Source organism: Callithrix jacchus, chromosome 2 (genome assembly GCF_049354715.1).
Source record: "Callithrix jacchus isolate 240 chromosome 2, calJac240_pri, whole genome shotgun sequence".
Taxonomy (NCBI): domain Eukaryota; kingdom Metazoa; phylum Chordata; class Mammalia; order Primates; family Cebidae; genus Callithrix; species Callithrix jacchus.
This window is the reverse complement of record NC_133503.1, coordinates 44,194,321-44,221,415: the sequence shown is the minus strand read 5'-3', so window position 1 is coordinate 44,221,415 and position 27,095 is coordinate 44,194,321. Positions and strand designations below refer to the sequence as shown.

The 27,095-nt window shown below is 37.3% G+C and overlaps 1 protein-coding gene across 5 annotated transcripts in view; it reads left to right on the top strand.

Annotated features, from left to right (window-relative positions):
* PRELID2 (PRELI domain containing 2) overlaps positions 1 to 27,095 on the top strand; it is a 442,316-nt gene that overhangs the window by 130,284 nt on the left and 284,937 nt on the right. For 2 of the 5 annotated variants that reach the window (XM_078362210.1, XM_054250285.2), the window contains one exon: positions 7,388 to 7,949. The exons of 2 other annotated variants lie outside the window; for them this stretch is intronic. The gene's annotated coding sequence lies outside the window, so the exon portion shown is untranslated. Of the gene's footprint in view, positions 1 to 7,387; positions 7,950 to 22,345; positions 24,580 to 27,095 lie in introns of those variants that run through there. One more of the 5 variants, XM_054250283.2, reaches the window with a different exon arrangement.

Here is a 27,095-nt window from a genome sequence, read left to right as displayed (position 1 = left end):
TCATCTTCATTAGCATGGGTGATTCAAATTTATGCCTCAGCAAAATTACACATGACTCCCTGTCATGAATCTTCATGCCATGCATGAATAGTCAAAATCCTCTTAGTTTGGCATTTTGAGAGTGTGCTAGTCATTAGTGCTGCTCGTTAAATATTATTTGCTTTCTACATTATGGGCATGGGTTAGAATTACACTTCTCTTCCCTTCTTTGAAATTGGGCATGCCTGTGAGAATCACTTTGGCCAATGAAATGTTATAATTTATTTCCAGAGCTTCAAGAGCTGGTGTACAGCTTGTGTGGGTAGAGCAAGCTCCCACAGTTTGAGTGAAAGTTCTAAGTGTGAAAAGTTAATAGATGTGTTACAGAGGCTTAAGGTGGAAAGCTGTCGGTGTGAAAAGCTACAGCTGATGTCAGAACTGGGCTGAGGGAATGGATGCAGGGCAATTCCTGTTTAACCTACATAATTGTGTATCCATCATACTTTGCCTAATTCATCCTCCCAGAGATAGGCACCTTGGCGGACTCCAACTTCCTGCTTCTACTCCTAAATATTGTACTTCAGTGAGCATATTTGTACATACTCATCTATCTGTCTACCTATCTATTCATCCATCTATTAATCATCTACTTATCCATCTATTCATCTATCTTCAGGAAAGAAATTGCTAATAGGTATTGATCAAGATAGACTTAATGTTCTTCTCAGCTTGACTAAAATTTAGACTGATTTCTCTGTGATTATAGATCCCTGACGTCCCTTTACTTAGAACATTTACTTTAGAAAATATGCAATTGTAAATTCTTTCTATTTTTTTTTTTTGTTGTTGTTGTTGTTGAAATAGTGTCTTGCTCTGTTACCCAGGCTAGAGTACAATGGCAGGATCAGGGTTCACTGCAACCTCTATCTCGTAGGCTGAAGCAATCCTCCCACCCCAGCCTCTGGAGTAGCTGGAACTACTCTAGATATTAAATTTTTTTTTTTTTTTTTTTTTGTAGACACAGTATCTCACTATGTTGCCCTGGCTGGTCTCAAACTCCTGGACTCAAGTGATTTCCTGCTTTGGCTTCCCAAAGTTCTGGAATTACAGGCATACGCCACTGCACCTAGCTGTAAATTCTTTCTGTTTAAATTCTTAAATCTAATTATTAAGTCCTTCCCTATAGAATATGTAAATGTCCTGCAACCCAGAAATGTCTTGCTCAAGGACCTTGGAGCCATCCTTTGAAATGTAATCCTTGAAGGCAATAGAACTCCATTTCTCAGTCTCCATGGGAGGGTAGAAGCCTACTCTTGAAAAGCCTACCCTTCAAAAGTGACAGCAAACACATGTGACCTAACCACATTGGCCGTCCTCCCTACACTGATGTCCTCTAGTACTCTAGTACTTTTCTGTTAGCTCCTTCCTGCATTTAAGAATCTTATTGCCTTTTGTTTCAGTAGAGTTGAGTTCAGTCTCTCTCTGCTATTGCAGTAGTCTTGAATAAAGTCTTTCTTGCCATATTAAACATATCCAGTGACTTTTTTTTTTTTTAACAACAGACATGTATTTAACTTAATGAAGTAGTGAAGTAGTGCTCATTTGTTATCTGGAATGACTATAATGGTTTCTATTCCCATATATACCAATTAGCAACATTTAAAGTTTACATCCCTACATTTCTACCAACCCTAAGAATTATTCAGACTTCTAATGTTTGTAAGTTAGAGGTGAAGTGCTGTCTCATCATTTTTTAAATGTGAATTTCTCAAATTACCAACGATTCTGAGCACCTTATTATGTTTGATAACTTTTGGAGTTTCCTCCTCTGTAAATTGGTTTTGCCTTTTATTTATTCTATTGGTATTGCTCTTTACTTGTTGCTTTGAATTCCTTTCACATACAGTCAACAACTTATGAATTTTAGAAATTTCGGGTACCTTACTTTGTTCCTATTACTGTCAAACAGAAATCCACATTTAAAAGGTATTTGTTGGCTGGGAGTGGTGGTTCACTCCTATAATCATAGCACTTTGGGAGGCTGATGTGGTAGGATCATGTTGGCCCAGGAGTATGAGAACCAGCCTAAGCAACATAGAGAGACCTCATTTCTACAGAAAAAAAAAAAAAAAAAAAAAAAAAATCAGCCAGGCATCATGGCGTGCATCTGTGGTCTCAGCTACTCTGGAGGCTGAGGTGGGAGGACTGCTTGAGCCTGAAGGTCGAGGCTACAGAGAATCATGATTATGCCAATTCACTACAGCCTGAGTGAAAAAGCAAGACCCTGTCACATATATATGTAATATATATATAATATATATACACATACACACACACACATTCACTTTTTATACTTTTAAAGAACTGTTTGCATATATATATGAATGCCTATAAAATATATATATTTATATAAAAATATATATTTACTTCTAGTTATTTTATTGTTTTCCCTAAAGACATGAACAAGGAATAATGAAAGCACAAGTATGGAATCAGGATGTTTAATATTGATTCAGTTTTATTAGCTAATCCATTATCTACGTTCAACTTTTGCGAATCATCCTAATATTACAGCAATTTCTCTCTTCAATTCAGGATTTTACTTAAGTCTCTTTTGTTTCCTTTTGTTATCTTAGCCCCTCAGGGTTCTTTATTTTTCATGCCCTTAATGTTTCATTTTGTAGATGGCTTCTAAACTTGGGTTGTCTGATTTTTTTTTTTTATGATCGTGATTTTTTTTTTGCAAAAATATTATAAAGATGATATTGTGGTCTCAGAGCATCATATCAAGGGGACCATGATACCAATTTATACCATTACTGAAGGTGTTAACTTAAGTCACTTTGTTAAGGTGAGTCTGCCATAACAATTTTTCCCTTTGTAATTAATTACTTTCACATAGACATGTTGGAAATATATGAACATTTACATGTTGCATTTGTCACTTATCAATATATGCTGAACTCACTTCCTATTAACTCATAGAGCTATCCTTTATTCTTTAATACAAATGCATAGCATTCCACTGTATGTATGCATCAGAATTTATTTGATCAATCTTTTATATGTAGATATTTAGGTCACTTCCAATATTTTGCATTTATAAATGAGGCTGCTATGGATAACCTAATACAAATGTCTTTTCTTAATGTTGGAGGTATATAGTCAGGGTATGTTTCTAGATTTGAGATTGCTGAGTTGTAAGAAAAATGTACATACAATTTGTTAGAGATTGCCAAGTTCCCCCAATGTAAGAGTTGTATCATTTACATTCCCACCAGCAATGAATGAGAGTGCCTTACAAGCATTGCCAACAGAATGTATTGCCAAGCTTTTAAACTTTTTGCCAATGTGATAGAAGAGAAACAGTATCTCAGTGTACTTTTGTTTGCATTTTTCTTATTATGAGTAAAATTGAAAGAGTTTCATATGATTATGGACCATTGTATACCTTTTGAATGAATTTTTGGCTTGTGCCTTTAACTCATTGTTCTCTTAAGGCTTAGTTATTTTCCCCTTTAAGTTTTGAAATATATTAAATATAATAGCTTTTTATCTGCGATACACTTTGCAAACATTTCAAAATGGTCTCAATAACCTCCATCTCTATGTATTCACTCCTTTGTATATAGACCTCTTTACATTGAATAGTCCTGGTCTGTGTACCCAATAGAATATTTGGTACAAGTCTTGGACATATCTATAGTGTTTTTGTATAAAGCAAAACTGGCTTCAGATTCATGGTGTGTTTGTGTGCTTATTTTATATTCATGAATTCCTTATATTTATGACACTTCGCATTCCTAGAATAAACCCTGCTTGGGTCATTATGTATTATTTTCCACAGTATGGTGATTAATTCTATTTGCTAGTAAATATTTACAATTTTTGCACTAGTATTTATAAGTAAGCTATGTTAGTCTGTAATTTTATTTACATTTTTTTGACAATCAAATTTAGGTCTCAATATTATACTTGCTTCATAAAATGATTTTTGAGTTTTCCTTCATTTTCTAGGTTTTGAAACAATTTTTGTAACATTGGGGGACTATCTGGTTATGGATAGTTTGGTCAAATTTCCTTGTGAAACCTCTTACTGGTGCTTTTTTTGTGCGGTATAGCGTTGCTGCATTTTTTTTTCTATAAAAATTGGTTTAAGCTTTCTAAACTCTACTTGAATCAATTTTGGTAAACTGAATTTTTTAAAATAAATGAATAATTTGGGGCTGGGCGTGGTGGCTCACACCTATAATCCCAGCACTTTGGGAGGCTGAGGCAGGCGGATAGCTTAGAATAGAAGTTCGAGATCAGCTTGGCCAACATGGGGAAACGTCTGTCTACTAAAAATACAAAAATTAGCTGGGCATGGTAGTGCCATGCCTGTAGTCCCAACTACTCAAGAGGCTGAGACAGGAGAATTGCTTGAACCTGGGAGCCAGAGGCTACAGTGAGCTGAGATTGTGCCACTGTACTCCAGCCTGGGTGACAGAGTGAGATTCCATCTCAAAAGAAAATTATTAATCTGATACTGGTTTCTACTAAAACTACAAAAATTAGCCAGGTGTGGTGGTGCATGCCTATAATCCCAGCTACTCTGAAGACTGAAGCAGGAGAATTACTGTAAACTGGGAGGTGGAGGTTACAGTGAGCTGAGATCATGCCACTGCACTCCAGCCTGGGAGACAGAGGGAGACTCTGTCTCAAAAAAAAAAAAGAAAAAAAATCAAATTATTTTCAGTTTTTAAATTTTGAAATTTCATATGACTTATTGTATTAAAATCTGAGACTGCTGTTGGTAATATTTCTTCTCCCTGGGGCTTACCAACATTTTTTTAACCCAATATTTGATCAATTTTGTAAATGCTCCATGAAGGCTTAAGAGGAAAATGTATTTTCTGTTATCAGGTTTTAACATTTGATACATTTTTATAAGATCTGTCTTATTGAGACTGTTGTTTAGTAATTATTAATTTTTTTTCTATTTGACCTGGAATAGGATACTAAGGTCTATTATTAGCGTGCTTCTGTATATTTCTACTTGCTTTTCCTTATAGTTTCTGCTTTATGCAGATGGCTGCTATGTTATTTAGTGCATAGATATTCTTAAATGTATATCTATTTTGAATTACAGATTTTTTTTTTTTTTTTTTTTTTTTTTTTTTTTTTAGTTTTAAGAAGCAGGGAGTTTAATAGGCAAAAAGGAAGGAGAGGCAGAAGGAACAGGCTTCCCTGTTCAGAGACAGAGGAAGGTTACACTCCAAAGTTAAAAGAGGAGGTGCCCTTGAATTACAGATATATATATATATATATAATTACACTTTAGGTTCTGGGGTACATGTAAAGAACATGCAGGATTGTTGCGTAGGTACATACCTGACAATGTGGTTTGCTGCCACATCCCCCCATCCCCCATATCTGGTATTTCTCCCCATGTTATCCCTCACCAACCTCCCCACCCCCTGCTGTCCCTTCCCTATTGCCCCCCAACAGACCTCAATGTGTGATGCTCCCCTCCCTGTGTCCATGTGTTCTTATTGTTCAACACTCGCCTGTGAGTGAGAGAATATGTAGTGTTTGATTTTCTGCTCTTGTGTCACTTTGCTGAGAATGATGGTTTCCAGATTCATCCATGTCCCTACAAAGGACACAAACTCATTGTTTTTTATGGCTGCATAGTATTCCATGGTGTGTATGTGCCACATTTTGCTTGTCTAGTCTATCATTGATGGGCATTTGGGTTGGTTTCAGGTCTTTGCTATTGTAAACAGTGATGCAATGAACGTATGTACGTGTGCATGTGTCTTTATAATAGAACAATTTATAATCCTTGGATATATACCCAGTAATGGGATTGCTGGGTCAAATGGAATTTCTATTTTTAGATTGTTGAGGAATTACCACACTATCTTCCACAATGGTTGAACTACTTTACACTCCCACCAACAGTGTAAAAGTGTTCCTATTTCTTTACATCCTCTCCAGCATCTGTTGTCTCCAGATTTTTTAATGATCGCAATTCTAATTGGCATGAGATGGTATCTCAATGTGGTTTTGATTTGCATTTCTCTAATGTCCAGTGATAATGAGCATTTTTTCATGTGTTTGTTGTCCTCATATATGTCTTCTTTTGAAAAGTGTCTGTTCATGTCCTTTGCCCACTTTTTGATGAGGTTGTTTGCTTTTTTTCTTATTAATGTGTTTTAGTTCTTTGAGGGGTCTGGATATTAGTCCTTTGTCAGATGAATAGACTGCAAAAATGTTTTTCTATTCTGTTGGTTGCTGGTTCACTCTAATGATTGTTTCTTTTGCTATACAGAAGCTCTAGAGTTTAGTTAGACACCATTTATCTATTTTGGCTTTTGTTGCCAATGCTTTTGGTGTTTTAGTCATGAAGTCCTTGCCTATGCCTATGTCCTGAATGGTTTTGCCTAGGTTTTCTTCTAGGGTTTTTATGGTGTTAGGTTTTATGTTTAAGTCTTTAATCCATCTGGAGTTAATTTTAGTGTAAGGTGTCAGGAAGGGGTTCAGTTTCCCTGTTAACATTTTAATCTTATTTTTTGTCTCATTTTTCTACTTTTCTTCATTTCCTCTTATTACATGTTTATTTGCATATAATTTTACTTGGGTAATTTGTAATTTAATTTTTCATTTTTCTGAGATGATTTCTTTGTTTTTCAATCAACTCTTAATTTCTTTCTATTTTATGTTTATTTCTGTTCCTTAGATTTTGATTATCTGATTTACTGTGGTTTTCATATCCCTGCATGCTTGCTTGAATTGAAGTTCCTGATTTTAATCTGGAGTGTTGCACTATAGTTTCTTTTGCTTTGTAGCTGTTTTGTGGTGTGGAGGGGTAGGAATTGCATCATTTGAACATTTCAATTTTAAGTTTCCATTTTATCTTTCCAGTAGGTTTGTATAGATATAGATTCTTTTTCAGTCTTTTTTTTGTGGATCAGGTTGGCGATCCAGGGAGATTATAAGCATTTAATTCAAGAGATCCCTCTTCTGTCTGTGTAATGAAGTGGAGTTTCTTCAGTGGCTATCGATCTGTCATTAAGTATGAATATATGTATGCATGCACATATGTATGTATTCCCTCTCTATCTTTCTCTCAAAATGGGAAAGTTGCCATTTATCTCCCAATTTTTTTACTCCCTTTTGTCTTGTAGGATTCTGTTTCTTTTACATGCTTCTCTTCACCACCAAGACTCTGAAGTGTTTTTCTTTATACTGTCTTTTCTCCTAAATTGTTGTTCCCCTCTGAGACTGCCACCTTGAGTCCTGCACATCTTAAAGCCTGCAGCCTTCTTGTTAAATTTTTTCAGGATTAGTGTAGGCCTTCTCTTTTTCAGGGTGATTTTAATTTAAGCTTAGGCATAATATTTCCTTTTTTCTTTTCCCACAGTTTTCCTGGACTTTCCACATTCTCCGCAAATACTTGCAGTGGGAGCCAGTGTTCTCTATCTTCCAGTTATCCTGAAGGAATGGCTTTCCTGTGGTTTTATTTGTTCTTCTTGTTAATTTTCAAAGTTTGGAAATGTTGTAGAGTGATTAAGATTTAGATGGCCATCATTATCTTCAAGATACTCAGAAAGCAGAACTCGTTAAATTTGATGCAATCAAATCAATCACCTTCTTTTTCCCATATAGTGTATGCTTTTATTTCATTTCATTTATTTATAAAGTCTAAGACATTTTCTTCAGTTAACTTTATAATTCTACCTGTAGCTTCACATCTTACACTTACCAAGAGTGGCCCTTTTTATATAATATTATGGAGAAACCCAGCTCTATTTCATACATGTAATAAATATTTTTTACAATACCTTTTCTTAATCAAATCTTTTCTTAATTATTTACATTTTGTCATATGTCAAGTATTTAAACACACTAGTGTGTTTCTAGGCTATTTATTCTGTTCCGTTCTATTTGTTAATTTTTATGGCTTAATAAAAATATGTTAATATCTGAAAGCTTGCTTTTTAGTTTTTTGTTTTATGGTTTACTTAGCTAAGCATGGGTCTTCATTCTTTCATGTAAATTTTAGAGCAAATATGATAAATTTCTCAAAGGCATTCGAGTTGATATTTGACTGGAAATTTATACATTAGTGATGGGAAAATTTACATCTTTAAAAAATTATGGAAGCTTTTTCCATTTATTCTAATCATCTTTTACATTCTTTATTAGATTTTAGAATTGTTTTCTGGAGAGGTATTGAGTTTTGTCGCTTAGGTTAATTCCTAGATATTTCATGGTTTTGTTGCTTATTTTATTTTTTATTGTGTTTTCAAATTGGTTATTGCTTGTGTTGAGGAATGCTATTGATTTTTGTAGGTTAATCATCTATCAGCAACATTGCTAAGCTCTTATTTTTTCTAATAGCTTGTCTCTAGGTTCTATTGTTTTTCCTAAGTAGATGATCATATATAATCTACAGATAATGCTTCTACTTTGTCACTGTTGCATTTTGAGCATTTTATTTTGCATTCTTGGGTGAAATAAAAATAAGAAAATATAGCAGTGTCATATTTGTTCTTTGCTTTCCATGCACTTCAATTATCCTTTCTTTCACTGTCCAGGGTAATTACTTAAGAGTTGACAATAGCTATATATATTTTTAATGTAGTAAAATGTCAAAACCCATTATGAACAGAAAAGTCATTCTTTGTACTGTGGAGAAGAAAATACTCAGCCCCTGAAGGACAAATGTACTAAGGAGGAGAAACTCTATCCTGCAATCCACTCATTTATATTACATCTGTTGATAGTATTGATCTTAGTACTTTGGTAAGCTGACTAACAAAAATGAAATATTAGGGCCCATTTTACTTACTTGATTGAATTTTAAAAATTTGATTATTTTACTTACTTGACTTGAATGTTTAACATTTTATTATAATTATTTTTATTATCTAATTTATTATATTAAATAATCCAAGAAATAATATTGTAATTGTAAATTATTCAAGTCATATGATTCAGATAACACAGAACTAGGCAGAAAGAATCTCTCTTTATTGTCTTCATATTTCCACCTCGTCTTTCTCCTACCACTATCAAATTTTTCTGTGTCTCCTTTTATCCCCTTTCTTTACTTAAATACATATGTATATGTAGTGTAAGACTTTTTTCTTCAGTTACTTTAAAAACATATCATTTATTGAAATATAACTCACATACCATAAAATTCATCATTTTAAAGTGTACAGCTGAGTGGGTTTTAGTATATCCACACAGTTGAGCAACCAACCATAACTACTGTCTAATTTTCAGACATCTTTATCACCCTCAAAGAAAACTCATTCCTGTGAACAGTCACTCTCCATTTACCCCTCTCCCCAGCCTCTGGCAACCATTAATCAACTTTCTGTCACTAGGGATTTGTGGGCCAGACATTTAACAGAAATAGAATAAAATAATACATGGCCTTCTTTAACATAGCTATGCATGATTTATTAAAATAAGCATTAATTGGATCATAATAAGTATATTTTTTCTGATTCTCTTTTCCCTTAATATTTTTTCCATATCTTCTTATATAGTTTCACATAATAATAATAATAATTATTATTTTTTGAGATGGACTTTCACTCTTGTTTCCCAGGCTGAAGTGCAATGGTGCCATCTTGGCTCACCACAACCTCTGCCTCTCGCAAGTGATTCTCCTGCCTCAGCCTCCCGAGTAGCTGGGATTACAGGTGTGAACCACCATGCCTGGCTAATTTTTGTATTTTTAGTAGAGATGGGGTTTCTCCATGTTGGTCAGGCTGGTCTCGATCTCCTGACCTCATGATCCTCCTGACCTCAGGTGACCTGCCTGTCTTGGCCTTCCAATGTCCTGGGAATACAGGCATGAGTCACCGTGCCTGGCCTTACATAAGTATTTTTAATAGCAATATAGTATACACAGACTAGATGCATCATATTTTATCCACGTATTCTATTATCGACAGGTATATGAGTAATGTGTCAGTCAATATCAACAATCAACTTTGTTGTTCATACATATGGTGTGCACGTGCAAGTGCCTTGTCTGAAAAAGAAAATAGAACAAAATGGAAATAATAATAGGACTTACTATAAAAAGTTATTGTGCAGATAGACAAGACAATACCGGTGCTGAGAACGATGCTGGGCACATAGCAAACTCTCAATAAATGCTAGCTGTTATTAATATTACAAAAATATTCAGATCTGCAGTAGCATAGAAGATGTTTATAATAGCAAGTGTAAAAATCAAGCCAGTATCAAGACATGGGAGCTCACCAGGATTTCTTCTCAGTGGAAGATTCCTGGAAGTTTTCTCTTCCTTTATGACAAACTGTTTTTCTTTGTCTTCTTGGTTATTCATTGATCTATCCATTCAGGAGACGTTTGTTGAGAGTCCACTGTGTGCTGGGCACTGTTCTAGTCACTACATATAGAATGACGAAAAAGACAGGAAAGGTTTTGGATTTTACATTCTAACAGAAGACTTAGACCAGGGGTGTCCAGTCTTTTGGCTTCCCTGGGCCACATTGGAAGAAGAATTGTCTTAGGCCACACATAAAATACACCAATACTACCGATAGCTGATGAGCTAAAAAAAAAAAATCGCCAGAAGAACTCACAGTGTTTTAAGAAAGCTTATAAATTTGTGTTGGGTCACATTCAGATCCATCCTGGGCCACATGTGGCTAGAGGGTCGTGAGTTGGACAAGCTTGATTAGACCTAAACAAATAAACAAGAAAGTAGACAATGATACATACCACGCATATAATTAAAATACAATAATGTGATGATATTTTACTTGGTGACTACTCTAGATTGATGGTCAAGAAAGCCCTCTCTGCAGAAGTAACAGTGTATCTACTGACAAAAAGCCTAAATGACAAAAAGAAGCCATCCATGGGACATTCATAGGGAGAAACATTTCAGGAGAGTGACTAACACAAGCAAAGGCATTCAGGTAGAAGCTGGTGTGGTCAGTGTGAAGTACAGAAACCAGTGTGTATGGGCAGTGGTGAGTGAAGTGGGGGCAGAATAAGGTCAGAGAAGAAGACAGGATCCAATCATTTGGGTGGTTATAAGCTAGGGTGGGAAGTTTGGATTTTATTCTAAGTGGGATGGAAGTATCAGATGATTTTTAAGTAGGAGAGTAGCTTGATTGGAATTAAGTTTCAAGAAGTTCACTGGCTATTCTGCAGAAAATGGATTTTAGTAAGATTAGAATCAGGGAGATCAGTTAGAAAGTACAGCAATGGTCTAGGCAATAGATGATGACAGCTCAGATTAGGGTAGTAGAACTAAAGAGGAGAATGGCTGTTGGGATTCATTTGAAGACAAGTTAACTAGATTTGCTATTGCATTGATTGCGGGGATAAAGAAATAAAGGGACCGAAGATAACCTCTAGTTTTGGCTTGAGTAATTGGGTGAGTGGAGACGCTATTTATTCTGAAGATGACTGAAGAATTTCTGGGGAATAGAAAAGTTCTGTTTTGATAATGAAAAAGCAAACATTTCTATCAGAAATACAAACAGAAATGACAAAGAGTTGAGTGCATGAGTGTGGATTTCCAGGAGAGATACTAAAGTCTTCAATACAGATGTGGTATTTAAAGCCATGGCACTGGGAGGGCTTGCTTAGATGGAGAATGTAGATAAAACAGAGAAAGAGGCCCAGGTTTAAGTTATCTACATACTCCTAGATGGAGTATGTACATAAAATAAAGAAAGAGGTCCAGGATCAACTGCTGAGCTGTTAGGTATAAAAAAATGGAGTCTGAAAAAAAGACTGAGGGGGCTGGGCGCGGTGGCTCAAGCCTGTAATCCCAGCACTTTGGGAGGCTGAGGCGGGTGGATCACGAGGTCAAGAAATCGAGACCATTCTGGTCAACATGGTGAAACCCCGTCTCTACTAAAAATACAAAAATTAGCTGGGCGTGGTAGCGTGCGCCTGTAGTCCCAGCTACTCAGGAGGCTGAGGCAGGAGAATTGCCTGAACCCAGAAGGCGGAGGTTGCGGTGAGCTGAGATCGCGCCATTACACTCCAGCCTGGGTAACTCTGTCTCAAAAAAAAAAAAAAAAAAAAAGACTGAGGGAAGAGAATGAAGTAGGGAGAAAAGCAGGAGAGAGTGATGGTACAGAAGCAAAAAGAAGAAAATACTTCAAGAATGCAGGTGAGTTAATTGTTAAGTGCTTATTGAAAGGCTTGGTAAAATGAAAGGAGAGAAAGGGAGTTTGGATTTGGCAACAAGGAGACTTGAGAACCTAGGACACAGATTTTAGAACCAGACAAAACTGGATTTGAATTTAGATTTCGAAGATCTGTTGTAAAGGTTAAATGAGGTAATATATGTGAAATTACTTAGCACTTAATAAGAACTCAGTAAATATTTCCTGGAAAGGCAGGATTCTTGAAATATCATAGGAAAGAGGTCCTAGCTTCCTGGTGTTTTGTTTTTGAAGTCCCGGGTTAAAAAATTATTTAATTATTATTTTCAAAGCAGGGAATAGAGTTTATTGACCTGGATGGATGAGACTTCAGGGAAGTTACTTCTGCCCAAGAAGGGTATGAAAATGTTTATTCCCATGTAGTCCCACGGGGAGCTCTTCCTAACTCTTGTTTGGTTCCTTGGGCATTTGTGCTTGTTAAATGGTCATGAAGTTTCATGCCAATGTGTCACACTTATTTAATTCTAACATGAACAGAGTGGATTGAGGCTAAAAGTGATTGGTGTTGTGCCTAAAACATTGACCAGACACAGCAGAGGAGACTATTTCATTACCATATTCCTGCTCTTTTCCTGAGGACATCTTGCTGGGAGTTGGAGAGGGGACGAGAGGGTAAAAATAAAGGTTTATGGTTTACAGGTGCAATCATTAGGAGCTCAGTTCCATTCTTGTCCCAAAACGTTGGCTCTAGAGTTACCCAGTTCATAGTATGCTATAGACTTTTTGGTCTACGTGAAAATGTGCTTATTTCACATGTGTATTTGAAGAACATTTTCACTGAATATAGAATTCTGAGTGACACGTTTTTCTCTCCCTTTTTCAGCACTTTAAAAATGTAATTTTATTATCTTCTGCCACATATATATATTCTAACATGAACAGAGTGAATTGAGGCCAAAAGTGATTGGTGTTGTGCCTAAAACATTGACTAAACACAGCAGAGGAGTATATATATATGCACCAGAAGAACTCTCATACAAGAGAAGTCTGATATCTGACTTTATATATATAGTATACTTTATATATATACACTTAATGTTGGTGTGTGTGTGTATATATATATATATATATAGTCAGATATCATTCTCAGAATTCTCTTATATGTAATGTTTCTCTCCTCACTTACCACCTTGGCTGCTTTTAAGATTTTTCTCTGTATCTTTGGCTTTTAGTAGTTTAACTATAATGTGTCTACATATCCTTTTTTTGTATTCAGCTTGTTTAGAATTAGCTAAGCTTTTTGGATTCATGGTTGGTTTTTGTCATTAATTTTGGAAGATTCTGATCATTATATTAATATATTTCTTTTGCTTCATTCTCTCTATTCTCTCTGGAACTCCAATTATATGTTTGATAATGATCTAATATTATCCCATAGTTCTATGGTCTTCTTCTTTACTCGCCCTCATTCTTTGTTCTCTATGTATTTCAATTTAGACAACTTAATTGACCTATCTTTAGCTTAATTGACTCTTTCCTCTGCTTTGGTCAGTCTTCTGATAAGCCTATCAAATATATTCTTCATCTCTGATATTTCATTTTTCACTTTTCATGTTTCTATTTTGTTTTTTATATACAGTGTGTTAAATTTATATATATATTATATATATATAATAATTTTCATCTCTGCTGAAATAGCCCATTTTCTCTACTAGATCCTTCAACATATTTATCTTGGCCCTTTTAAATTTTCTGTCTTATATTTTCAACATGTGAGCCATATCTGCGTCTGCTTCCGTATACTATATTTTCTCTTGATAGATTATGTTTTGTTGCTTTTTCACATGCCTTGTAATTTTAAAAAATGCATGGTGGATATTGTATATATAACAGTAGCAGCTGCAATAAATGCTACTTATCCTAAAAAAAAGCGGGGGTGTTGCTTCTTTGTGTGTTAGGCTGCTAGTGTAGAGGGTTGAGTCAATCTAATTTATCAGTGGCATGCTAGTTGATGTTGAACACCTGGATCTTTGGAAAGAAAAGAAGCCTTGGCTTGCAGCATTTGCTGATTTCTACCCTTGCCAATTTCAAACTATCAACATGATGTCACAGAACACAGAGTTGGGAGAAGCACAGTAATGTTACTAAGTAATATTTCTGATATACAAATACAATAGATGTAAATAACTTCAAGAATATAATCACAAAATATAGTAAAATCTTTAGGAAGTGATGAGTTTAAAGTATTTATTACATTTTAAAATGTAATTCACTTATTTAAGTGTATGTAATTTAATAATGGATATATTTAACACTGACTCACAAAATTGGTGAACATTTGACAATCAGCTCTTTCAAGCTAGTACAAGATGGCTCCAGCACACCACCTTTAGCTGATTGTATCAGGGCTTTGCTGTTGTTTCAGTTAGATTCAGTTCACCACTGGATTCAAATGATTTGTGGGCAGCATCAGGATTCTCCTTCCAGTAGGGTTTGGGATTTGAGTAGAGGGAATTTCTGGAGATGTCTTGTGTTTCGTAGTGCAGCTACCAGCTTTCTGAACTATGGGAGAGCTCACTTTGCTTCATGACCTGGCTGCTAGCTTGCTGGGTCACTGGGGAGCTCTCCTTGCTCTTCAACCCTGCCCCTGTCTCTCTGTGCCCCACTCTGCTGCCCTGTCTCTGCCTGTGGTAGTGCACTCAGTGAAACCCAGAGTGCCTGTGAGCAATTTCTCTCAGTCCTCTTGCTCCTACCCCCTCCCCCACCACTCCAGCCAGAAGTACTCAGGAACTGGAGGGCATTGGAGGAATTCTGTCAGTTCTCCTACTTTGCCCCCAGACTTCAGCAAACACTATACACCTGCAGCTCAGGGAGAGAGTCTCCCAGCTCTCCACTCTGTTCCCAGATTTCCATGTAAGCACCCAGTGAAGGTCCCTGGGAGAGACTGGCAGGTGGCTGCAGATTTGTGGCTGGGGCTCCCGGAGATGCTAAGCAGTCATGATAGCGCTCACTTAGCCTTTAACAACTTAAAGTGGTTCAGGTGGTTCTTCTTATCCCAATCAACGGCAGCTTCCTCCCCATTTCACCCCTCCACCAAAGATGAAAGCAGCCATGGGTATCTTCTCTTCTAGCAGGAGCTCACTATTTTCTGGAATTTGGTTCTTCTGGATTTCTTTGAAACCCCAGATTTTTAATGGCCTCCATAAAACTGCAATTTTCTAAGTTCCTGTCCTGTTCTTTTTGTTAGAATGGCAACAACACTCTTCTGTGACCTTCTACTTTCTAAGTGAAAATGAAATTTTCTTGATTAAATTCTAAGCATGAATTTCTGTTCTGTTAAAGAGTATACCAGTAGTTGGAAAATGACTTCTAAAAGCAGGCAGATGGTAGACATCGATCCTCTTGAATGCTTGGGTTCAGGAAATTAAAAGGGTTTGAGCTGAGGGTCAAGGGTACAAACAAAGATAAGTGAAATTGCAGAGTATGGCTCCATGGTATATGCAGCAGAGATTACTCACTGTCTATTCTAATATTATCCTCTTCCTTAGAAGCAGAACCCTGTATGCCTAGCTGAATGCATGGTCACCTGAATAAATTCTCTATTCCTCAACCTCCCTTGCAGAGAGGTGTTCAATGTGTTTAAGTTCTGGTCTATAAGTTGTAAGCAGAGATGTCTATGGCAGCTTCTGGGAAACCTTTGTAAAGAACCTTCTTTTTTATCTCTTACTCATTTCTGCTACTTGGTATGCAGATGAAGTGGCATGAGCGTCAGCAACCATTTTGAACCAGGCAGTGACATTGAGAGCAGGTGCCACTCTTGTGGAACAGTAAGAACAAAGGTGTCTGATCTATGGCATCATGGACGCTTATGCTATGTCCGGATTGCCCTCCTCCTGACTTCTTTCATAGGAGAGAATAGTTCATTCTCTGTTTTAGCCATAGTTTGGGGGAAGAAGAATTCCTCCGAAATGAAGTTAAACCTGTCTGACTGATTGGTAGGTAAACTAGAATTATGCAATCAGAATCTTAGAGCTAGAAGAATCTTTTAATAGCACTTAATTCTATTTTCTCCTTTTATAAAAAAGGGAAAAAAATGAGGCCCAGAGAGATTAATTATTTTCCCAAGGTTAATGACAGTTTGCTTTAAATAGTACTCAGGAAAATATCCCACATAGACCTAGAATTTATTAGTACAGCTATATAACACAGTTTTTTTTATAGAAACATAAGTAGTACTAAAGATAATAAATATTTTAATATTTATCACATATACACTATATATGTCAGAGATAAGTAAAATATTGTGCCTTAAGCAAAGTAGACAGTGTCTTGGCACACTTCCAAGCCTTCATGGAGGAAAAATTAATAGTACCTACTAATTGCTTGGAAGAAGTTTCTTTGGATTAGAAATCCTCTTCCATCATCTTTTTAACAAGTATAGATTCTGAAATAGACTGGCAAAAAATTTGTCCCTTTACCCCCAAAAAAGCAAATTTTAAAAAATCTGTAAATAGATTTAAATATTAGGTCTTTCTTCTCCAGGGACAGAAATTAAATGGGTTGGAATACTCCCTCTTTGTCAGAAGGAAACTGGAATTGACCTCCAGAAACTTTATTGCAAGATCACATTCAATTTCTCTGATCTGATCTGCTCCAATCTCTAAGGGAGTGACCACAGCTTAGGGATCTGGAGCCTTCTCAATGAGGAGCTAAAAATGGGGTTGGCAGTGGTCACTATCTACATACTATTTGAGCACTGTATTTGAAAGAGAACAAGAAGTATGAAAATCTTTTAATTGGTGATTGGCTCCTGTCTCTTGATGCTCTAAAATTCCAATCTTGTTATTATTAAAAAAATTAAAATGTGATCTAGCCAAATGGAGCAGACAAACTTTATTTTGTTTTAAATACAGATCTAGGACTAGAACCTGCTTTTCTTTATTCCCATTAGAATGTTCATTCACCTCACTGAATCTGACAACACAAATAGTGAAGGCCAGTCTTGCAGTTGCATGATGAGGCGGTTCTGATGTGTAATTGCAGATGAACCTGGAAGCTCGCTCTTGTCCTGCTGTCTCCCACTAATCTCACCAAAGCTGGAAACTCCACAAGTAGAAAACTATTCCTTGGTTTAGAGTAATCACCTGGGAGAGATAGCACAGAAAGCCACATAATTATTTACACTTTGAAATGACTGTGGCTCTGGGTCCCTTCCTGAGAGAGCTATTGGTAAGGAAGCAAGAAGAGAGGATTAACTGTCAGTCCCTGGGGAAGGGCAACTGAGAACTACTGAGATTCTCAGTGGGTGGGATTCAGTAGGGCTTGGTAGGTGGGCCAGTAAAATACGCAAGAATAGTAACTGGAGTCCTTGCCCTATGCTAGTTTTGCTCTAGGTGGTCTTGTAATCAGGTCTAGGGCTGCCAGCCATGTTTACTCCATAGGATCAGGGTTGGAGCAGCTTTCTCATCCAGGCACTTGCCACAGCAGAGCTCATGCAGCTCACAACCTTTGTGTAGTTTTCTGGCCATATATGGAGGCAGCTGTAGACAGTGTCTTTGATGCCAGCTTGCTGGGGGAATTTTCCACAAAAGCACACGAGGATTTGTCCCACCCGACTGAGAATGCTGTTTTCTGGATGAATATCTATTTATGCATGAGGAAAGTTGGCATTGGTAAAGTGGTAGCTTATTTTTCTTTTTTGTTTGGTTTTATTTTTTGCTTCAGAAATAGAACAGATTTAGCGTTACTTGCTTTTGAAGGCACAGTTCTCCCTACAGCATGACCTTAAATTTTGTTGTCCCCGGGCAAGAATGGGAGAAAACATCTCTTCTAGCTTTTTTTAAAAGCAATGCAAGTGCAGAGAATACTTGAGAAAAATTTTTTGTTTAATTTCTATGTCTTTGAAAATAAATCTTTTTTCTACAAAATATAATGCTTACTGTAAAGAAATGAGAATAAATAAGAAAACATACATATAAGAAAAAAATGCAATTGGATGACAGTTAAAATGATGTAATAAAATTACATTACAGCTGGAAGGGACCTTAGAAATAATCTAACTCCATAAACTGTTTTATTTTATAAATGATGAAACTGGGTCCCGGAGAGGTTAAGCAACTTGTCACACAGTTAATAATAAGAGGAGTTAAAATCCGTCCTTTTTTTCTTGATTAGTCTTTTTCTTACTGTAGTGGTTTGCCAGAATTAATTTTTTCATTTTTAGTGATGAGACTGTTTCTTTAGGTCAAATATTACTCTGAAGCCCAACATATAAAACAGGCATGTTCCAGTTGGATGGAAGCAGGTGGGGAGGGGAAGAGCGGGCCTATTCTCTCCATCTCCCACTTCCCCAAGAATGTTTTGCAGATACCCCAATAGCACATCTCAGATTTCCTAGAGCAACATCAGATATACTGAATAATCATTGCATTATACTATTTGTCATTTATTTATTCAACCGCTATTTATTGAATGTTTGCTATGTGCCAGGCATCTTTTGAGGGTGAAAAGAAAACAGCTTTGAATAAGGCAAGATTGTTTGGGGTGGGGCTGAGTTCATGCAGCATGCTGGGTGTCTTCCAGGCTCTGTCTCCTTGTCTGTGGCAGCTTTTTGCATGCTATTCTTGTGTTTTTGGGTATATAGTACTTCACAATTTGAATAGGGACAACACAATGTAAACCATCCCAGGAACTTCCAAATCGGCAAGATTTTTTTTTTCTGACTTGATCTGAGTAATTTTTTTTGTCTGTTTTTGTTTCAAAAAGATCTATTATTTCTCGGTGTTTATGCAGAGCCTTTTATTTCTCCTTAGCTGGTAGTGGACTTGGCAGTTGCCCTGAGACTAATTTCTATTTCTACTTGTATTAGAGAGGAAGACATTGTCAATTCTAAAGGCTACCATTTCAGTACCTTATGGATAACTTCTTAAGGAAGCTAAACATACTAACTTAACAGATTTTTTAAAAAGTCTCATTCCTGGTGGACACACTTAAGAATCCTGTATCATATTCTCTAATGTGGTTTATTATAAGCTTGGACCTCATAATACCCTCTTTTTGACATTACTAGCACATTCAAATTCCAAAGGTCAGCTGAACCTTTTGCAAGTTAGCCACCTGGCTCGTCAACTCCTTTCAGTCGTGACACAACGTCAAGAGGAGTGTTGTCATATTCACTGAGGTCACTTCCTGGCTCTGCCACTCACTGCAACCTGCTTGCTATCGATCTTGGGCAAAAAGCTTTCCTGAGCTCAGTTTCTTCACCAGTATATTAATAAAATGGGTATAAAATCAGTGTCATTGTGACAATTAAAATAATCATATCACAGCGGCACAGTGCGTCCCCAGGATATGCTTAATAAATTTTGTTCACATCCTCATTTGCTTTGAATTTGAAGGACACCTGAGTGACTTAAGGATTATGTCAAATGCAGATTCAGAATGAGCAGGCCTGAGGATGAGGCCTGAGACATTTCATTTCCAACAGGCTTCCAAGTGTTAACTTGCATGTAAGGTCCTAGAAAAGGATGTTTAGTCACTGTGAAGTCTGGGCATGTGATTGAATCTCGGCTTTACCAGTTGCCAGGTGGATGATCTTCATTAAGTCACTGTGCCTTTCTGAGCCTCATTTCTCAACTGGAGTTACTTATGTTTCATAGATCAAGTGAAGACTTAAAATGAGACAACATTTAAAGAGTGCCATGAGTATAACACCAATATTATTATTGCTATTTTATATTTCAGTCATATTAGACTAAACAACACTGACACTGAGAGAGTGACCTGCAGCTATTGGGCAGAGTGCGTACATCTTTCGTATAGCACCTAGTGTAGTGCCTGGTACACAGGAGGTGACTCATAGATATCGAATTGTATTTCTCATATGAAGTTCGTATGGGTAGAGGCTGGCTGAAGACCGGGCAGAACTGCTTGGTAGAAACAAACATTCATGTCATGGTTAGAGTTTGGGTGGGTGCTCCCTTGAACTTCCTTCTATAAAGGAAAACTACCCATTGATCGACTGGGTTCAAAAAGGAGGAGTTGTGCTCATCAATTTTTTTTTTCCTTCTGGGAAGCACTGTGATTCTTATTATAACTGGTATTTTTATGATACCTTCTGGAATTAGATGCTGAGGTCCTTAGTAAGGTGGTTCTCTGATGATACGGACAGTATTCCTACTTTGTGTCAGTGGCTTAGTTGTGGCTTCCAGTGCAACTCGGAGCTAGCTTAGTTTGCAGGAAGAAGCCTAGAGTTCAGGGCACCTCGGTGGAGTTGTGCACTCCAACTTTGCCATTTACCTGCCTCCTTCTTTGTCTTTCACATACATTTTATGACTCAACCTCTTTTCCCCCATTTAATTAAAAATAATTCTGCAAGTAATATATGCCTATGCTAAAAAATAGAAAATATGGGCAAATAAAAACGAGGAAATAAGTATCCCTGAGATCTTCCACCTTAAGATAAACTTTTTTCTTCCTAATTTTTTGAAGTAAAACTTTCAAAGTGGCTGTGGTGGTGGTGGTGGGGTGTGTGTGTGTGTGTGTGTGTGTGTGCAGGTGGGCATATGTGCATGGGTGATGTATGGCCCATAGCTGTGATTGGATTTTATACTTTATTTTTTTTGTTGGTAGGAAAACATCATGAGAAAGATATTATTTGGTGACATGTATAATTTATATGAAATTCATATTTCAATGTTCATGAATAAAATATTATTGGAATACAAGCATGTCTATTTTGCTTTTGCGTATTATCTATAGCTGCTTCCTCAAAACAATAGTAAAATGAATTAGTTGTGACAGGTATTATATAGCCTACAAAGCCTAAAATATTTACTGTCTGATTCCTTACCAAAAATATCTGTTGACCCCTGGCATAATCAATTTCTATTTTGGTAGCCTAACTGTCTGCTTATCAATAAACATTTTTCTAGAAATATTGTCTCCAAAATCATCTTAGTCTTTCATTAAAATCAGTACTTTTCGCCAGGCATGGTGGTTCATGCCTGTAATCCCAGCACTCTGGGAGGCCGAGGTGGACAAATCACTAGGTCAGGAGCTCGAGATCAGCCTTGGCCAACATGGTGAAATCCTGTCTCTACTAAAAATACAAAAAAAAAAAAAAAAATTAGCTGGGCATAGTGGTGGGCACCTTTAATTCTAGCTACTACAGGAGGCTGAGGCAGAAGAATTGCTGGAACCCGGGAGGTGGAGGTTACAGTGAGCTCAGATTGCACCACTACACTCCAGCCCAGGTGACAGAGTGAGACTCCATCTCCAAAAAAAAAAAAGGTACTTTTTGGGTTCAGATCTATTGTCTTTATCCATTGTTAGGGTGCTTTTCCATTTGTAAAGCATTATTATTTAATTATTGGAGCCTCCAAGTGAGTTAGACATTATGTGTTCATAAATACTCTCAGCTTGCAAGTAATGGAAACCACCTTGAGTGTCTTAAATAAGAAAATGGGATTGAGAAAGACTGACTTTAAAAATAGGGGATTTGGCCTGCAACCCTGGGGTTGAGCTCAGCTGGGCTTCTGAAAGGGTGTAGCAAGCAGCCATGACTCTCTTGGTCACCTCTCAGCTCCATCCTATATGTCCTTTTTAATATCTTTGCACAGCTCATCTGTCTCTGCCTATCAGTACAAGTGCATCTGGCTGCTAACAGCTCAGCTCTCCATTTTACCAGTCCTACCACTCTGAAGGAGACTAATTATATTTCCTTTTGGGCCCAATTCTAAATTTTATTTAGGAGGGAAACATAGGTGGCCCAGCTTTGGCCAAATTTCACTCCTGGTCCATTCAACTGCAGCTATTATAGAAAATGGCTGCTGGGGGAACTATTTACAAAATGGCTCCATTATACATGCGGGGACATTAAGAGGAATACTTGTGGGTTAGGCAGAGATTTCAAAAGTTATCTATTTCATTATATTGTTTCCTATTTTACAGGGGAAGGAATTAAATACTAGCGACACCAAGTGATTCTCAAGTAGTACTTTGTCAAATATCAGTATACAGACTCCAAATTTCAGGTGTGTTTTGAGTACACCAGACTGCTGCTTATGGATTGCTGTGGACTTGGGATGTTACACCAGTAACACCACATTTGGGCTGCAGATCATGTTTTGCTCATTTCTCATCTCATTGCTTGATATATCGTTGGAAGGTGGGAATTCCCTCTGTGTCTTTTACTTTGTTTCCAGGCTGCAGCTGGAAGCTGGATGGACAGATGCAGATTTTGGAATTTTCCCCTGGTTGACTGCTGTGCTTAGAGTGCTTTGATCCATCAGTGGAGAGAAATTGAGTGAAAATGATCCACATGCCGATCTGGGCTGGCATCTCATCGCTTAGCACAGCGTTTGTCTCACATCTTGTGTGTAATGCCAGCAACTGAATCTCCAAGCTCGATTAGCAATAGTTACAGCTCAGTGAGCACAAATCCAGAAACCCCCTTGACATGATGTTGCATCAGAGAGAACAGTAGCCTAAAAACCTGCTTCTGAGACAACCAAGGAGGATGCCTCAGGTACCGTGACTCTGATTCTGGGGCAGTTGTTGAATAAAATATGCCATGACTTTATGGATTTTTTTCTCTCTGAGTTGTATGAGTAAAATGAGCCATGCGATGTTATAAAATGTAGCTCTGAAAGAGACCTGGAAATTTGAGGCTTGCTGGAAAGAGTCCTTTATGCAGGCACTCAGGTGTGGAGGACAGGTGCAGGGGAAATTTATTGTGTGATGCTCCAGTACCCACTCCTTTCTTTTCCCCTTCTCCCTCTAAATATACCTTGAACATCTCTCTTTTCTATATGATTTTGATGTGGAGTTGATCTGTCACAAAGTTCAAGGATGAGACTGTAATTGACCTAAGCCAATTTATATCTTCTTTCCCTAGCTGCAGTTATTAGTTTGGGTTTAGTCAAATGTCCCATTTCAGGACAATAAAAGGGATCCTAAGACCTGGTTATGTGCTATTGGAACTGACGTTTTCTTTTTCCTGAATCCTTTAGGGTTAGCATGTGTGGCTTGAAACTGAGGCAGCTATTTTGTTGTCATAAGAGTAAAGCTGAAGCTATTGTGTGTATTTGGGGGCATGTCTACCACATGGAATCTGATGATGGAGTGATCCCTATGGAAAGTAGAGCTAAGAGACAGAAGGAAGATGAGACATCAAGGGTCTTCAGCAGTTTAGACATTGATGTCTAATGTTTTAATTTATAGCTTGATTTATACGTTTAACGTTTAAACTGCTGAATCAACAGAGTTCATTTAAAGCCCACTTTGACTCTGAATCAATTGCTTAAGCCATTTCAGCTGAGTTTTAAAAAATTTACATAAAAATTCCTGTCTGATACAATTAATATTAACTAACTGTCTGCTCTGAATAGATGATGTTTGCTTGTTTTCTTCCAAAGGCTTGATATACATGACACTTGATGGCCAAGGGGTGCAGCACAGACCAGTAAAGGAATGGTGAATCTAGTTTCCAACTTGGACCCTGCTTTCTGTTTGCATGTCTAGTGTACATTTGTTAGGGTTGAGAGTTGAGAGATTGCTTTATTTGATGGTATTTTCTGTCTTTTGATAGAAAGGGAAATAATTATATATCAATCTGCTAAATAACTTTCTTTCCTCTTTAACATCTACCTGTCATTTTTTTCCTAGTGATTGTGGAACTCAAGCCCACAGAGAAGTGGTATTTTCTCTGCCTTTTGGCTGCTTGAGTTTTATTAGGAGTGCCCTGGTAGATAGGGAATTTTGATTAGTTGGTATCATTTAGGATAATTCCTTTCCCTATGTGCTCCTTGGCCTACAAGCAGCCAAATTTTTGTGACCTAATTTTGGCCAATTGATATGAAACATGAATTGGGAGTCTGCTATGCATGGGGATGCTTTAGGCAGAAGTTTCTTAACTACTTAAAGAACAGGGGAAAGTGTCATTGAATTGCTTTACCTCTTGCCTTCTTATGTGAGATTTTAAGCTAGTTGTCAGAGTTTTTTTTCTTTCTTTCTTAATTTATGTCAAAGAAAGCATCCTGATACATTTTGCCAGTACCACATGAAGTAGGAAATTGTTGATTCCCCCAAGGAGGGATCAAGAGCCTAAATAAGAAAAGAGAAACACAGAAAAGAAAAACCCATCTAAAGCCATCTATTACAGTTACTTTACTTTTATCTTGATGTCCTATTTCTCTGTGCATGATTCTACCTTCAGACACAGAGAAGACAAGGAATGGTCTGTGTGATTACTAGATTTGACTGTTTTATGCAAAGTAGTGGTGCTCGAACACCATACTCAGATGATTATAAATTTGCTAGCTTACTCTCATACACACTTATAAAAATATCCTTTTTATAAGTATTGATAGGGGTGGCATTAAAATTACTTAAGCATTTCAGTAACATAAGTTAATGTATAAATCAAGCTATAAATAATAACATTAAATGTATATTTAAAAATACTCTAATCTAAATTATAAAACTGCTTACCAAGTGATAGAAGTTGAAATGCACAAAATTCATTAAAAAGCTAATGATTTACACATCATTTATTGATTTTTAGAAATTGTTGCTGTGATCTGTTGATGGCATCGCTGTCACATGCTAAGTGACACCTTGTGGTTTGACACAGGGAATTACATTGAACTCATCCACCAACCTCTTTGCTCATTTGTTGGTTGATCGTCATTAGGAGACTTGCATTCTCAAAAAATAGAGAATTTCTTTTACAATCAATACTATTGTTCATGGTCCTGAGACCTCTCTCAGCTTCTGCTGAACTAAGAAATTACATTAAACTATTCTAGATTTTATAATGTTGCCTAAAATTTTTATATGGTCAAATTCTCTCTTATCAACTATGCCATAAAAATCATTTACTGGAATATCATTTTTAATTAAGTTGAAAGTATACTTCAGGCCAAATGAGAGGCAGTACAGTCCGTGTGAAGGTTAAGCCTGCTTCTTCTGTTGCCAAGGTGCCTGGGTTTGGATTCAGACTCTGTCACCTACCTTTTAAATAACCTCTTTGTTCCTCAGTTTCTTCATCTGTGAAATTGGGGAGAATAATGGTAATTATAGGACTCTAAAAAAGTGCTCTTCTCTCTTGGAATTACCATCCATGGAGTTGAAATCCTCAGTCACTGGCCTGAGCCTGCAGTGATGCCTAATATCTCCTGACTTGACCATCTGCTGTCCTCATCTTTCTCTGGTCCTTCTAGAGTCTGGCTCCCAGTGGCTGTAATTTCCACAAGTGGTCACCCAGAGATAATTCTGTGGCATGCTCGCCTGAGATGGGCAGTCATAGCCTTCACTGTCCATATGGCCATGGAGGGGCTTGCTTACCTGGGTGTTAGCTGCACTGCCGAAGGTATTCCCCATGCTGCTTTTGTCAGATTAGGACACATTCTGGCAGGTGGAGCAGATATTGGTGTTTATGAGCTACAGTGAATTGGTTGTTCTCATGTAGTCTGGTAGTGTTCATCCAGGGATCCCCAGGGCCGAGAGAAACATATGGATGGAGTGTGGCTGGTCCCTGGGGATCCCTAGGAGAACCTTTGGTGGCAGCAAGGACAAACACTTTTGGGTCCTTTGACTGTCTTGGGCATCTACCAATAAACAACACCAGCTGTGGGTCCTAGAGGTCCCAGATGTGCCAGTGATTAACCCTTTTGTTGCTAGTCTATGGAGAGATTCTGGTGATATTGGCAGTGGCTATTTATGAAAACTACATGTAATATTTAATATTTTAATAAATGCTTCTACAAAATGCTGGCAAAAACCAGCATCATGTCAATCTTCCATGCTGGGAGTGGGGGCAAGGGGTTATAGGAAAATAAGCTAGTAGTTTTTTGAGTACATGGGTTTGGGTAAACTGAGATTCATGTATATCACCTAAGTTGCCCAAGATCACGCAGTTCATATGTGGAGGATTGGGGTTTGTGGGTCCTGAAATCATTACAGGTTGATGTCTAGAGGAGATGGAAAGTTGGGGATGCTGTTGATGACCAGAAAAACCTCTGGGTTCTGATGACTCTTTGAGAATATAATCTAAATATCTGTTAGGCTTGCAGAGGTTACATCACTTTACTCCAAACGTTTTTCCCACCTATGAAGAGGGAATTAAGTGACCACAGATAGATATGTGACTGGGCGTGTCCCTGTCTGTGGTTGTTCTAAAAGGAAAACGGTTTTTCATTTGGGAAATTTCAAGAGGTTGCAGAACTTATATTCAGCTTCCTGAGCTTGGTGTTACATCCCCAGGAAGTTAGTGACAACTTTGACACTAGGAAACCAGGAGAGGGGACAAACACCAAACACCAGGGTCTGTTTTTGGAATCCCTAAGAACACAAAGAATTGATGATGATGTTTTCTTTCCAGAAAGGAAATTTGTGAGGCAGCTGTGTTATTAAGGGTAGGGTATGTGGGTTGCTGGAGTGCTGGAGAGTCTGGGGCCATGCTTAGTTTAAATGACAGCTTTTGACATTTCTTCTCATTGAATTTGGAAATCTTAAAGCAAAATCATATAGTTCTAAAATCAGTTTATTTAAAAAATACCTTAGTGTCACACAAACTGAAATGGGAACCAGACTGTGGTCCAAGGGCTTTTCTATTTCATTAACGTCAATGAGCAGGGAAGAGATGCAAATCATGGGTCAGTGGAAAGCTCTGGCCGTTGGAGTCAGCCCAGGTATGACCCTCAGACTTGTCATTTACCTGGCAAATGGATGAATCTGCAGTTCTCCTACCCTCAGTTTGCTCATTTGTAAATTGGGGTGTGTGTGTGCATGTGTGTGATGTGTGTGTGTGTACAGAAGTGTAATAATAATACTAATATCCAACTTGCAAATGTTAAGTATTACATACTGATCCCAGTTTTCCCAAATCCTAGCATTCCAAAATGTAAACGTTGCAGCAAGGTTCCTCTTTCTCAAATAATTCATATAACTTTG